Source organism: Suillus fuscotomentosus (genome assembly GCF_016647785.1).
Source record: "Suillus fuscotomentosus strain FC203 chromosome Unknown F5891scaffold_249, whole genome shotgun sequence".
In the NCBI taxonomy this organism is placed as follows: Eukaryota; Fungi; Basidiomycota; class Agaricomycetes; order Boletales; family Suillaceae; genus Suillus; species Suillus fuscotomentosus.
Genome location: NW_024539761.1, coordinates 26,569 through 38,262, shown reverse-complemented (window position 1 = coordinate 38,262; position 11,694 = coordinate 26,569).

The window sequence follows — 11,694 nt, the reverse complement described above, 5'->3', positions numbered from 1 at the left end:
AACTGAGGAAGATCCTTGTCTAAGGGATTCCAGTTCTCTGATCGCTTTTCCTTCACGATCTTCTTGCCCCCACATGGCTTCTAAGTCTTCCAGGAATTTCTCTACTGTCAACTTTTCGTCTCCGGTCTTTCCAAGTTTGGTGATGTAAGGTTGCGCCCATTTGGCTGCAGTTCCTTTCATGAATGAGAGCATCACTCCGATTCTTTGGCCTTCTTGGATGTTGGGCCATTGCGCCGTGTATAGCGCTACTTGGGATATCCAGACCATGAGTTCTATGGAGTCTTTTTCTCCAGTGAAGTCTTGGGGTTTCGAGTATTTGATGGAGGGGGAAGAGTTCGATGAAAGTAGACTAGTTCCTGCCGAGCCGAATGATGGTTGTTGTGACTGTATTTTCACAGTCTCGTCTTCTTGCATTTCTAGGCATACGCCCAGGAGTCTGTTCGCTTCTTCTAGAGCTAAATTCTTGGCTTCTAGTTCCGCTATTCTGACCCTAAAGCTGTCCGCTTGGTTTGCAAGTGACATGTGAATGTACTCGACAATTTCCTGTGGAGTAGATGGTAATACCACCGGTGTAGGCTGTACAGGAGAGTTTGGTAATTCAGACATAGTGCCAGTTGTGTTCTGGAACCCGATTCACTGATGTCTGTTGAAGAGCTGCTCGTAAGGGCTCTTCCGAAAGGGAATGATGATGAAAAAAGGAAAGTTATGTAAACGGAAAACTGAAGCGGTCCCCGATATCTGATCGGATCTACCACGTACTTCAGGATCGAAGGGTTCTTTAATCAACCCAACCGATGCTTCCCTAATACTAACTAAAAAGAATATGTAACTATACTCGATCGAGTGGGAAAAACTAGGGACAATGCGATCTCCGTTCTGAGGGTACAAGCCTAGGACAAGTTATCACTCTTCCAGCCAAAGCTTACAAGTGCGAGTCTCACTAGGGTATGTCTCTAAATCCTCGTAGGTCGAAAGCACGGTTTGTCGTCTAGACAGTTCCGCTATTGACTCGAAACGAATGCCTACGTGCGTATGAAGAAAGGGATAGGTAAAAATGAAACTATAGTAACGTTGAGCAGGCAGGGTTTTGGGCCAGCACTCAAAGTTGCAGTGACACGCCTAATGTCGTGAACACCTCCGTATACTGGCGGCTGCGGTAAGACAGGGCCTGGTATAGGACTACTAACTAAGAAAGATGATAGGTAAAGAAATGCGCTCAAATGAGCAAAGGGATGAAATCAAAGGATCGCGGCGGTTAAGCCGGGCAAAAGTATAACGGCTTTGTTTCGGTTGATGGTGTGATGGCTATCAACACGACCAAGCGAAAGAAAGAGAGATGCGAGAGTGTAACGCGAGAGTCGGAGTCTCCTATAGTTCAAACCTAATGTCACAACCCAATAACGAATTAACGCTGGGCAGAGACTAGGACTCAAACAAAGAATAATCACGCAGAGGAAGTAGGCAGCAGGTACGTCTTGGTATTGCTCACTTGGAGATACAAGAGGTTTGAACTAAAGAACTACTGACTACGACGAGCTACCTATATACACATATTGAAACTGAGATCGAAACTGAGTATGAACTAATTAACCAATCAGAATAATTAAAGGTATCGTACGATTCTATATATAACTATGATGTCATAACATGTGCCGCAGCTGCAGTAAGACTCTGGAACATTCCAAGAGTGTCGCGAGGCATGACGTCAATATCTTCGGCGTTGTCCGATAGATCACGTGACTCTGGTAATTCTACAATGGATGCAATAATAGGAACTTCTTCAACAGTAAATACATTCTTAGGAACAGGCGCTGTGACTGGGCGCTTAAAGGACTTAGAATTTAGGAACGAATAATGATTGGTATTTGGAACTCGTTGTAGAGACTCATGCCTCTCATGGCGTGATATGGCAGTTTTCACTAAGGGAGTATACAGCACCAACTCGCAGCACCACTCTGTGTACTGTCCACAGCAATTCCTATATGAGGCGCAGCTTTCCCGCGCAATGCGCGCCATGCGCGCACCATTCCTGCGCTTCGCGATGTATACGCGCGCGCGCGTTCCCGCGCTTGCGCGCCCTATAGTGCCAGCCATCCAGAAGCATCCATCCACTGTCCACCAAGCCCTCTAGTGCGTATATTTCCATTTCTTTTATTAGCATATCATTCCACCTTTATTTTTATCATGAATTCTCACTTATATATATCTTTACATACCTACTCAGTAGCGCTTCGGCTCCGCATGACCGCGCTTAGGCGCGCTATATAAGCGCCAGCAGTACATACTATTACTTACTTACCTTTCACACCTTACTTTTCACCCAACTTTACCTAGTACTTACTACTTAGAAAGTCGCAGTAGAAATCTATTCATTAGCACAACACATCTCACATCCTTTATCTTGCTTATATCTTCACATAAGTTTAGTCTCTCTTATTTCCGCTTACACGCGCGCGCTTTCCCGCGCTTCGCGCTAATACGCGCGCGCGTTCCCGCGCCTTTGTACCTTGCGCGCACCTGCGCTTTCTCGCGCTTCGCTGAAGCGCGTACCTCTAGATCTCCGCTGCACCTGCTTCCCCTTTAGGGTCGAATGCACTTGCCATCTCAAGTATCGCAGACTAGGCAACGCACGACCTACAACTTTTTAGATACAGTCAGGAGCATTTCTTTGTTCCTCTCAGTATTGTTGTTTCTACAACTGGAGCCCACCGCGAGGGGAGCAGTCAGCAAGATCTAGTTCCGCGCATTTCACACATACAGGTCAATCTCTTTGCAATTCAAAAGCTAATCAATTTCTAGTTACGCATTCTCGCGCCTTGCGCGCGCGCCATATTCCCACGCCTGTGCGCCTCGCGCGCACACCTTTACCGCACTTCAAATGCCTTATAGAATGCCCATCCGCGGCACAGCAAACGCGCCCAAGTTTGACGGCACTACAGACAACCTCGCTGAATTCATTGACACATATGAGCAGCTCGCTGATGAAGCAGGACTCCAAGGACTTGACCGCATCAAAGGTATTATCCGCTACCTTGCATGCGATGATCGAGAACTATGGGGAGGCATGCCAGAAGCAGCAGTAGATGATTACAGCACCTTTTTAGATGAGGTGAAGGTAATGTATCCTGGATGGGATGGTAAAAGACGCTACGCGCTCGCGGACTTGCGCGCCATCGCGCGCGAATACGCTAACAAACCAATGCCTTCTTGCACAGAACTCAGCAATTACCTGCGCGCATTCAGGAAGGTTATGCAGCCACTCATGGACGAAGACTGTATTGGAAAGGCCGAACGCGACCGCTTATTCATGGAAGGAATCCCTAGCGATGCTCAGGCGCAAATCCGCTTGCGCCTTATGATCAAGTTCCCTGACCACCACCCATACGACCCATATCCATTTATGGACGTCTTTGCAGCTGCGCAGTTCCTATTATCTGGGCGCGCTTTTCCCGCGCCAAGCGCACCAGTAAGCGCACCAATTAGCGCGCCCACTATAGCGCCAAACACGCCAGTTAGCGCACCAGTGGCTAAGTGCCAAGATCGCTATCACGCGAGCCACGCAACCCAGGATACGACCACCAGTACTAATGCGACAGCAGGACTCTTCTATTGCGCACCCTCAGAAGTTGCACTTGACAAAAGGCCACCAGTTCCTATTCTTGCGCCTCGCGCGCGCGCCTTTCCCGCGCCTTCGCGCAATTCACACACACCTCCACCATCAACTATGCCAGCATGCAAAGCTATACCAGACTGTATCACTCTAGATCACGAACTTGAGCGCGCGCTCGCGAAGCGCAACCAGACGCGCACTGCAGGCGCCTCTTCACCATCATCCTCAGCAGCACCATCTCCTTCACAATCCGCATCATCACCATCACCATCAATCGCGTCAGAAGTCAGGGATGACTCTAAACATCTATTGCACACTAACGCGCCAGTTGAAACACGCGCACCTATCGCTAACGCATCGCGCGCGCCTACCGCTATCGAATCGCCAGTAGTCAGGGATGACTCTAAACATCTATTGCACACTAACGCGCCAGTTGAAACACGCGCGCCTATCGCTACCACCTCGCCAGAAGTCAGGGATGACTCTAAATATCCATTGCACACTAACGCACTGCTAGAAACATGCTCGCCCCTCGCTATCGCATCGCTTACGGAAGAAACCTCGCCAATCGCACCATCGCCATCACCGCTATCACCACTCGCATCATCAGAGGTCAGGGATGACCCTAAAGATCTATTGCGCCTTAGCGTGCCTATAGAGGAGCCTCCTACTGCACCAGAAGCTCAAGTCACACCTCGCATCAACCAGAGTTTGTCTCTGGAAATTCCAGATGTCACTCACAATCACGCGCACATCGCGCTTTTTGCTCCTAGTGACTACCGCGCGCCAGTAAAGCATCCATGCATCACGCCATCTAACCACCAAGCAGAGTATGTCTCAGGCGACCCTGGCGCGACTCAGGCGCACCATATTGCGCCTGAGGACGCGCAACGCACGCGCCTAGAGGTATTGTATATTTTTCCTCATCTTGTTTCGCGCTTTTTGTCCCTTTCATGTTTAAAGCTCTTAAGGAGCTATATGACGCTTCCAAACACTTTAGGTTCATCTTCGCACCACCCCTTGTTCACGCGCCATGATTACGCGCATCGCGCAATATGTGCGCGCATTCCCGCGCCTCGCGCATTCATAAATTTAGCAGAGTTTTCACATTATCGTGTTTCAATCACTTCCCCCCTTTTAAATCGCATTTCTTTCATTCAACACAAAACATATTCCAATCAGTCATCCAGGCGCGACTTAGGCGCGCGCCTGACACATACATACGCGCCTAACCCCCCTATTATCACCTTTAACTTCGCACTTCGCACATTGATTCGCATTCTTCGCGCTTTTGCTTACCATGTCAATTTTGTTCCTGCGTGCGCTGATGCGCACTATTCTCTTTCGCCCATGCGCCTTCTGCGCCTTGATATACCACCCTTACAGCCCATTTGCGCAACATTTGTGCCTAATTCCACACTATATACATTTCTCGCTAACACATTTGCAGAGAAATGGCCGTTCCTCGCGTGTTCGGCCAATATAATCAAATTCGCGCGAAATCGCACCAAGGCGCGCACATCGCGCGCATCCTATCAGCTTGTAGGGCGCCCCTACACCCCTTGCAGCGCCCCCCATTGGCGCGCCTTCAACCTGCAGCGCGTTGTGCAGGAATTCATTCTGCCAGTTACAAGCCCCCCCCCCAAGCGCGCCAGCCTCGCTCATTCCAACCCTACCTTGAGTAAAGTGTCAGCTCGCAAGAGACGCGAAGCGCGCTAGTCACGCGCTCAAGGAGGAGGATCGTGCGCTTCAGTGGCGCACCAAAGAGAAAGATATACCATCGCTGTTCATAGGATATCATTCGTTTTACCCTGGGTTTCGTCCAGCGCTCTTTCATTCTCATTTTTTCTCATTATAACACCGTCCAAAAGACTAATAACACACTGATATATATGCATATAGGAAGCACCTAGAAGAACATAGAAGAAAAACAACAAAACAACCTTAGATTGTGCCCGCCTAGCTCAATAGTATATTTTCTCTTTGCACGCATGACGCGGCACCATGCCCTTTTTACCTTAGAACGCGCGCATAGGCGCGCAATATTCCCGCGCCCATGCGCCTCATGTGCGCGCATGCGTGCTTCCCGCGCCTCGCTCATAGGAAGGTGTAGATGTCGACAGCCGCACAAAGAAGACAAGTCGGATAGGACATCCGCAAAGTTTACCATTTTTTCCTTCGCATTTTCACATATAGTTTTACTCACACTGTTCAAACCTTACCACCTAATATTTAGCGCGCCTAGCAGGACTTGGTCTGGATATGGATTGGATTGCTCTTGGACCACGCCACTTCGTATCATACGCACAATACAAAACACGCGACACTCATGCGCTTTCTCGTGCCTTGTGCGCGCGCGCTTTCCCGCGCTTCACACTGTACATGTGCGTCTCGCTCACGCTTCGCACACCACATCCATATCACCCTTGCATCATCACCTCACACCCATGGAACACTATTCACACCAGAAGTCACCCTCACAATCCACCATGCTACGCTTCATTCCTGCGCCTTCAGTGCATATGCACGCGCACATTCTCGCGCCTCGCGCGCGCCATGCGCGCAACTTCCCACGCCTTCGCACCTTACGCGCACCTGCGCCTTCCCGCGCTTTGCACCTCGCACAATAATTCCTGCACTCGCGCATTCATCGCCCAACAACCCAAGCATTGTACATGCATCGCACGCGCATACTATCACTCGACATCCTCACCACACGCGTGCTGAGTGGGGACACTCAGAATTTAAAGTCCCTGGGAGATGTAGAGACTCATGCCTCTCATGGCGTGATATGGCAGTTTTCACTAAGGGAGTATACAGCACCAACTCGCAGCACCACTCTGTGTACTGTCCACAGCAATTCCTATATGAGGCGCAGCTTTCCCGCGCAATGCGCGCCATGCGCGCACCATTCCTGCGCTTCGCGATGTATACGCGCGCGCGCGTTCCCGCGCTTGCGCGCCCTATAGTGCCAGCCATCCAGAAGCATCCATCCACTGTCCACCAAGCCCTCTAGTGCGTATATTTCCATTTCTTTTATTAGCATATCATTCCACCTTTATTTTTATCATGAATTCTCACTTATATATATCTTTACATACCTACTCAGTAGCGCTTCGGCTCCGCATGACCGCGCTTAGGCGCGCTATATAAGCGCCAGCAGTACATACTATTACTTACTTACCTTTCACACCTTACTTTTCACCCAACTTTACCTAGTACTTACTACTTAGAAAGTCGCAGTAGAAATCTATTCATTAGCACAACACATCTCACATCCTTTATCTTGCTTATATCTTCACATAAGTTTAGTCTCTCTTATTTCCGCTTACACGCGCGCGCTTTCCCGCGCTTCGCGCTAATACGCGCGCGCGTTCCCGCGCCTTTGTACCTTGCGCGCACCTGCGCTTTCTCGCGCTTCGCTGAAGCGCGTACCTCTAGATCTCCGCTGCACCTGCTTCCCCTTTAGGGTCGAATGCACTTGCCATCTCAAGTATCGCAGACTAGGCAACGCACGACCTACAACTTTTTAGATACAGTCAGGAGCATTTCTTTGTTCCTCTCAGTATTGTTGTTTCTACATCGTGACAACCACGCATGGATCCTTATCACCATACTCACAATACACTTGAAGGTCAAATTCAGGATTTGAACTCAACTGTTGCGCGCCTCGTTGCAGATGTAGTGAGATTGAATGAATCAAATCAACACCTATCGGAGTCCGTTCAAAGAACATGTCTCATTAATGCGCAGATGTCAGTTATGAATGATGCACTCACAGCGCAAGTCAATGGACTTGATGAAATTGTCAAGACTTTGCAAGCTGAATCCGAGAAGCCACAGAAGAAGGTGACAGGTAAGCATATCTCGAACGACCACCCTGCCCTAAAAGTAAGCAATAGTACTACTATCTGTGTGAATGAAACTCATACTGTGCAGTGCTTAATTCAGCCAATGTTTTGTGATCTCTGTGGGATTGAATCATCCATGGGGAGAAACAAACGTACAGAAGCATTAATGAAGGTAAAACCGTTAGGAGATGGTCATGCTTACAAGATGCACCAGGGTGAGGAAGGAGATAAGCAGGGTGAGGAAGGAGATAAGCAAGGCGAGGAAGGAGGTGGTAAAACCTGGCACCCGAATTGGTTAGGCCACGTCGACGAAGCTGTGAATGCTATGTTCATCAAAGAAATAATTGACCGTTGTAGAGACTCGTGTGTCTCATGGTGTGATATGACAAGTTTTCACTAAGGAGTACATAGCACGAACTTGTAGTATCACTCCGTGCGCTACCTGCAGCTATCCCTATATGAGGTGCAACTTTCCTGCACAACGCGCACCATTCCCGCGCTTCGCGATGTATACGCGCGCGCGCATTCCCGCACTTGAGCGCCCTATAGCGCCAGCCATCCAGATGCATCCATCCACTGTCCACCATGTTCTCTAGTGCGTATATTTCTATTTCTCTCATCTGCATATTGTTCCATCTTTATTTTTATCATGGACTCTCACCCATATATACAGTGGCTCAAAAAAGTGTCCCAATGTTTGTAGCTTTTCATGTAATTGCTATACCATGTGTCAAGACGTGGGAATATGACTAAGCTATATGGAGGTGTTGGAAAGGTCTGCTTCTCAGCTTTATTTCGGTTTCCTATACCGTGGGAAAATAATGACATTATGTGAAGATATGATCATTTTAATTTGATGACTCATTGGGACACTTTTTTGACTTTGAGTTTCACTAATGTAATCCTTAAAATTCTAGTACTTTGTGTCCTCCTTCTGCCCCAATCACTTCTGCCACTCTTCTAGACATATTCTCTATCAATTTTGGGTATTCCTCTTTGGTATTTCCATCATACTCTGCTGTAACACTGTCTCATAGTTGGAATAGCCCCTATGGTGAATCTTGATATGCTACAAGCAATTTCTTGAGTGATTCTCAGGGGTATTCAATAGGGTTGATGTCTTGGGTCTATGCTGAACATGATAGAATAGTAATATCATGGACTTTAAGCTATTTGGTAGCCAATCTAGAAGGTTGCTCTATAAGACTTAAGATCTCTTAATCACTATATTCTAATTGGAAAGGCCACTGATGCTAATAAAGTGACCAAATTGATTATTTCCATTATTTCTATGATTATCTCTACTCAAATAGTCAGACAGACTCTCAAGACAGCCCATCTTAAAGCTATAATCAAGAAAAACAGATTCTTCTGTCTCCAACCTATAAAAAGAAAAGACAAGATGCTACTTTCAAGTACAAATATTGGACTGCTAATAGCTGAAAGAGGTTTATCTAGTTAGATAAGCTTACAATCAATAGGATGAGATCATATGGCAAGGAATTTGTATTAAAATAGATAGGACAACCATTAAGATAAAGAAATTTTGAATAAACACTTAAGTTTCAAGACGAAAACTTGATGGTATAGGACTATATGAGATAAAATGGAGTGGGAATTTTCTATGAAGCAAAGGGGAGGATGAATACAGAATAGTAAATACTCATTTGAAAGGAGTGTCTGCTAAGAAGCATGCAGGAGTTATGAGTTAATGAAGAAGATACTGTTTTGTGATAAGACAATGATCCTAAGTATACCTCTAAATCAGCCACCAATAGCTTGCAGACCATGATATTACTATTCTATCATGTTCAGCATAGACCCAAGACATCAACCCTATTGAATACCCCTGAGAATCACTCAAGAAATTGCTTGTAGCATATCAAGATTCACCATAGGGGCTATTCCAACTATGAGACAGTGTTACAGCAGAGTATGATGGAAATACCAAAGAGGAATACCCAAAATTGATAGAGAATATGTCTAGAAGAGTGGCAGAAGTGATTGGGGCAGAAGGAGGACACAAAGTACTAGAATTTTAAGGATTACATTAGTGAAACTCAAAGTCAAAAAAGTGTCCCAATGAGTCATCAAATTAAAATGATCATATCTTCACATAATGTCATTATTTTCCCACGGTATAGGAAACCGAAATAAAGCTGAGAAGCAGACCTTTCCAACACCTCCATATAGCTTAGTCATATTCCCACGTCTTGACACATGGTATAGCAATTACATGAAAAGCTACAAACATTGGGACACTTTTTTGAGCCACTGTATCTTACATACCTACTCGGTAGCGCTTCGGCTCTGCATGACCGCGCTTAGGTGCGCTATATAAGTGCCAGCAGTACATACTACACGGAAGTTTTCCACTTACTTTCCACTGAACTTTCACCTCTCACTTTACCTAGTACTTACTACCTAGAAAGTCGCAATAGAACTCTATTCCTTTACATCTCACACTCTCACATCTCTTGCATCATATTATCACTTGAGTCTAGTCTATCTATCATTTCCGCATACACGCGCGCGCTTTCCCGTGCTTTGCGCTAATATGCACGTGCATTCCCGCGCCTTCGTACCTTGCGCGCACCTGCGCTTTCTCGCGCTTCACTTCGGCGCGTACCTCTAGATCTTCGCTGCACTTGCTTCCCCTTAAGGGTCGAACGCGCTTGCCACCTCAAGCATAGCAGACTAGGCAATGCACAACCTACAACATTTTTTAGATACAGTTTGGAGCATCATTTGTTCCTCTCTGTATTGTTGTTTCTACACCATGTCTATAACAATGAGAAGGTGAGCCCCCAAAGTCTGTAGAGTTCCTGCTCACATATTTTCTCAGTGTCGCCGTGAAAGTCCAAACCTAAAGGCCGAGGTACCTGACGAAGACTTCAATATGCAAGTCATTATGCAGTGCACGAAGGATTATTTTCGCAACATACACAAGCAGGCAATGTGCTGTAGCGACACATCGAAAGCTCAAAAGGCTGAACAGAAGAAGGAACATGGACGTCAAAGGGCATGTCGTGCAGCAGTAAGTATTGTGTTTTGTGTGTGAAACATATGACATACCCAAATCACCAGGTTACAAAGAGCCGTCGTGCAACTGCAGTTATCTATGAGAAAGAGACAGGGAGGGAGGGTGCAGTTGCGATGATTGATACTGATTTTGCATCGGACATTTTGTCTTACTCAGAAGATGACTTGAGTGAAGACACATTAACCAGGCGGACAAAGTCAGGAGCAGGGAACTCGGCAAATATGGTTGTAGGATTAGAGTGGCGATCCAGCGATGTAAGTCCTTCGTGTCTAGGCACGGTTATAGCTCACTAAATATAAATCAGTATGTTGCATTTTTGTGCTTCCTCACTTTGTGTTAAGGTCGTACTCTCATAGGATCGGATCCGAAGGACTTCGGCCTCAGCTCGTACGCTGTGCCCCTTTCCCAAGTACTGTCCCTTATTTCAAAGTACTAACGATAACGCGTCCGAAGGTCTGGACGGGTCTCGTAGTATATCCGGATGTCTTCCGGATATCGGAAACGTATATAAGACTAATCCGGACGTATCCGAACTAGAAACTAACAGAGTAAGACTGCCCGAAGGTAGAGCCGAGGATATAGACTATCGGAATCTATCCGAAGTCTCGGAGGGTGACAAGAGTAAGAAGGACTCAAGTCCGGATGACAGAAAGAGGACAAACTAAGATGATATTCGAACTGAGGTACTACAGGACATATACACGAGTTTATATACTATGAGGATAACGGAAGTATCAGTAAGCAAAGGTCCGAGGCTATGTACGAAGCATGTGCAAAGGTTATCAAACGCGAGTCGGAAATGAGACATAGGTTAATGGATCAGTAATCATACCGGTAATAAGTATAACCGAAACACCGGGAAGAGGAAATACCGAATAGGCTGTGTTTAACGTTATATGAACAGGAAATGAATTAGAAAGCTTATCGTAAATCGGATCGGACCGGATCGGATCTCAGGGTCCAAAGTCCGGAAGAGAAGCGTGAATATATGGGATATGACACTTTGCGACAAATGAGAGGGAACAACAAAGCTACCACTGCGGACACTGACAAAATAAACACCATTCAGCCTCCAAAAAAGTGTCGCAAAACTGCAGAAGGGGGCACTAGGTCAAAGAGAATTGTGAAAAAGACGTTTGACATCAGCCCAGAGCAAATGAATGAGGACGCACCGTCATCTGCCAAAAAGA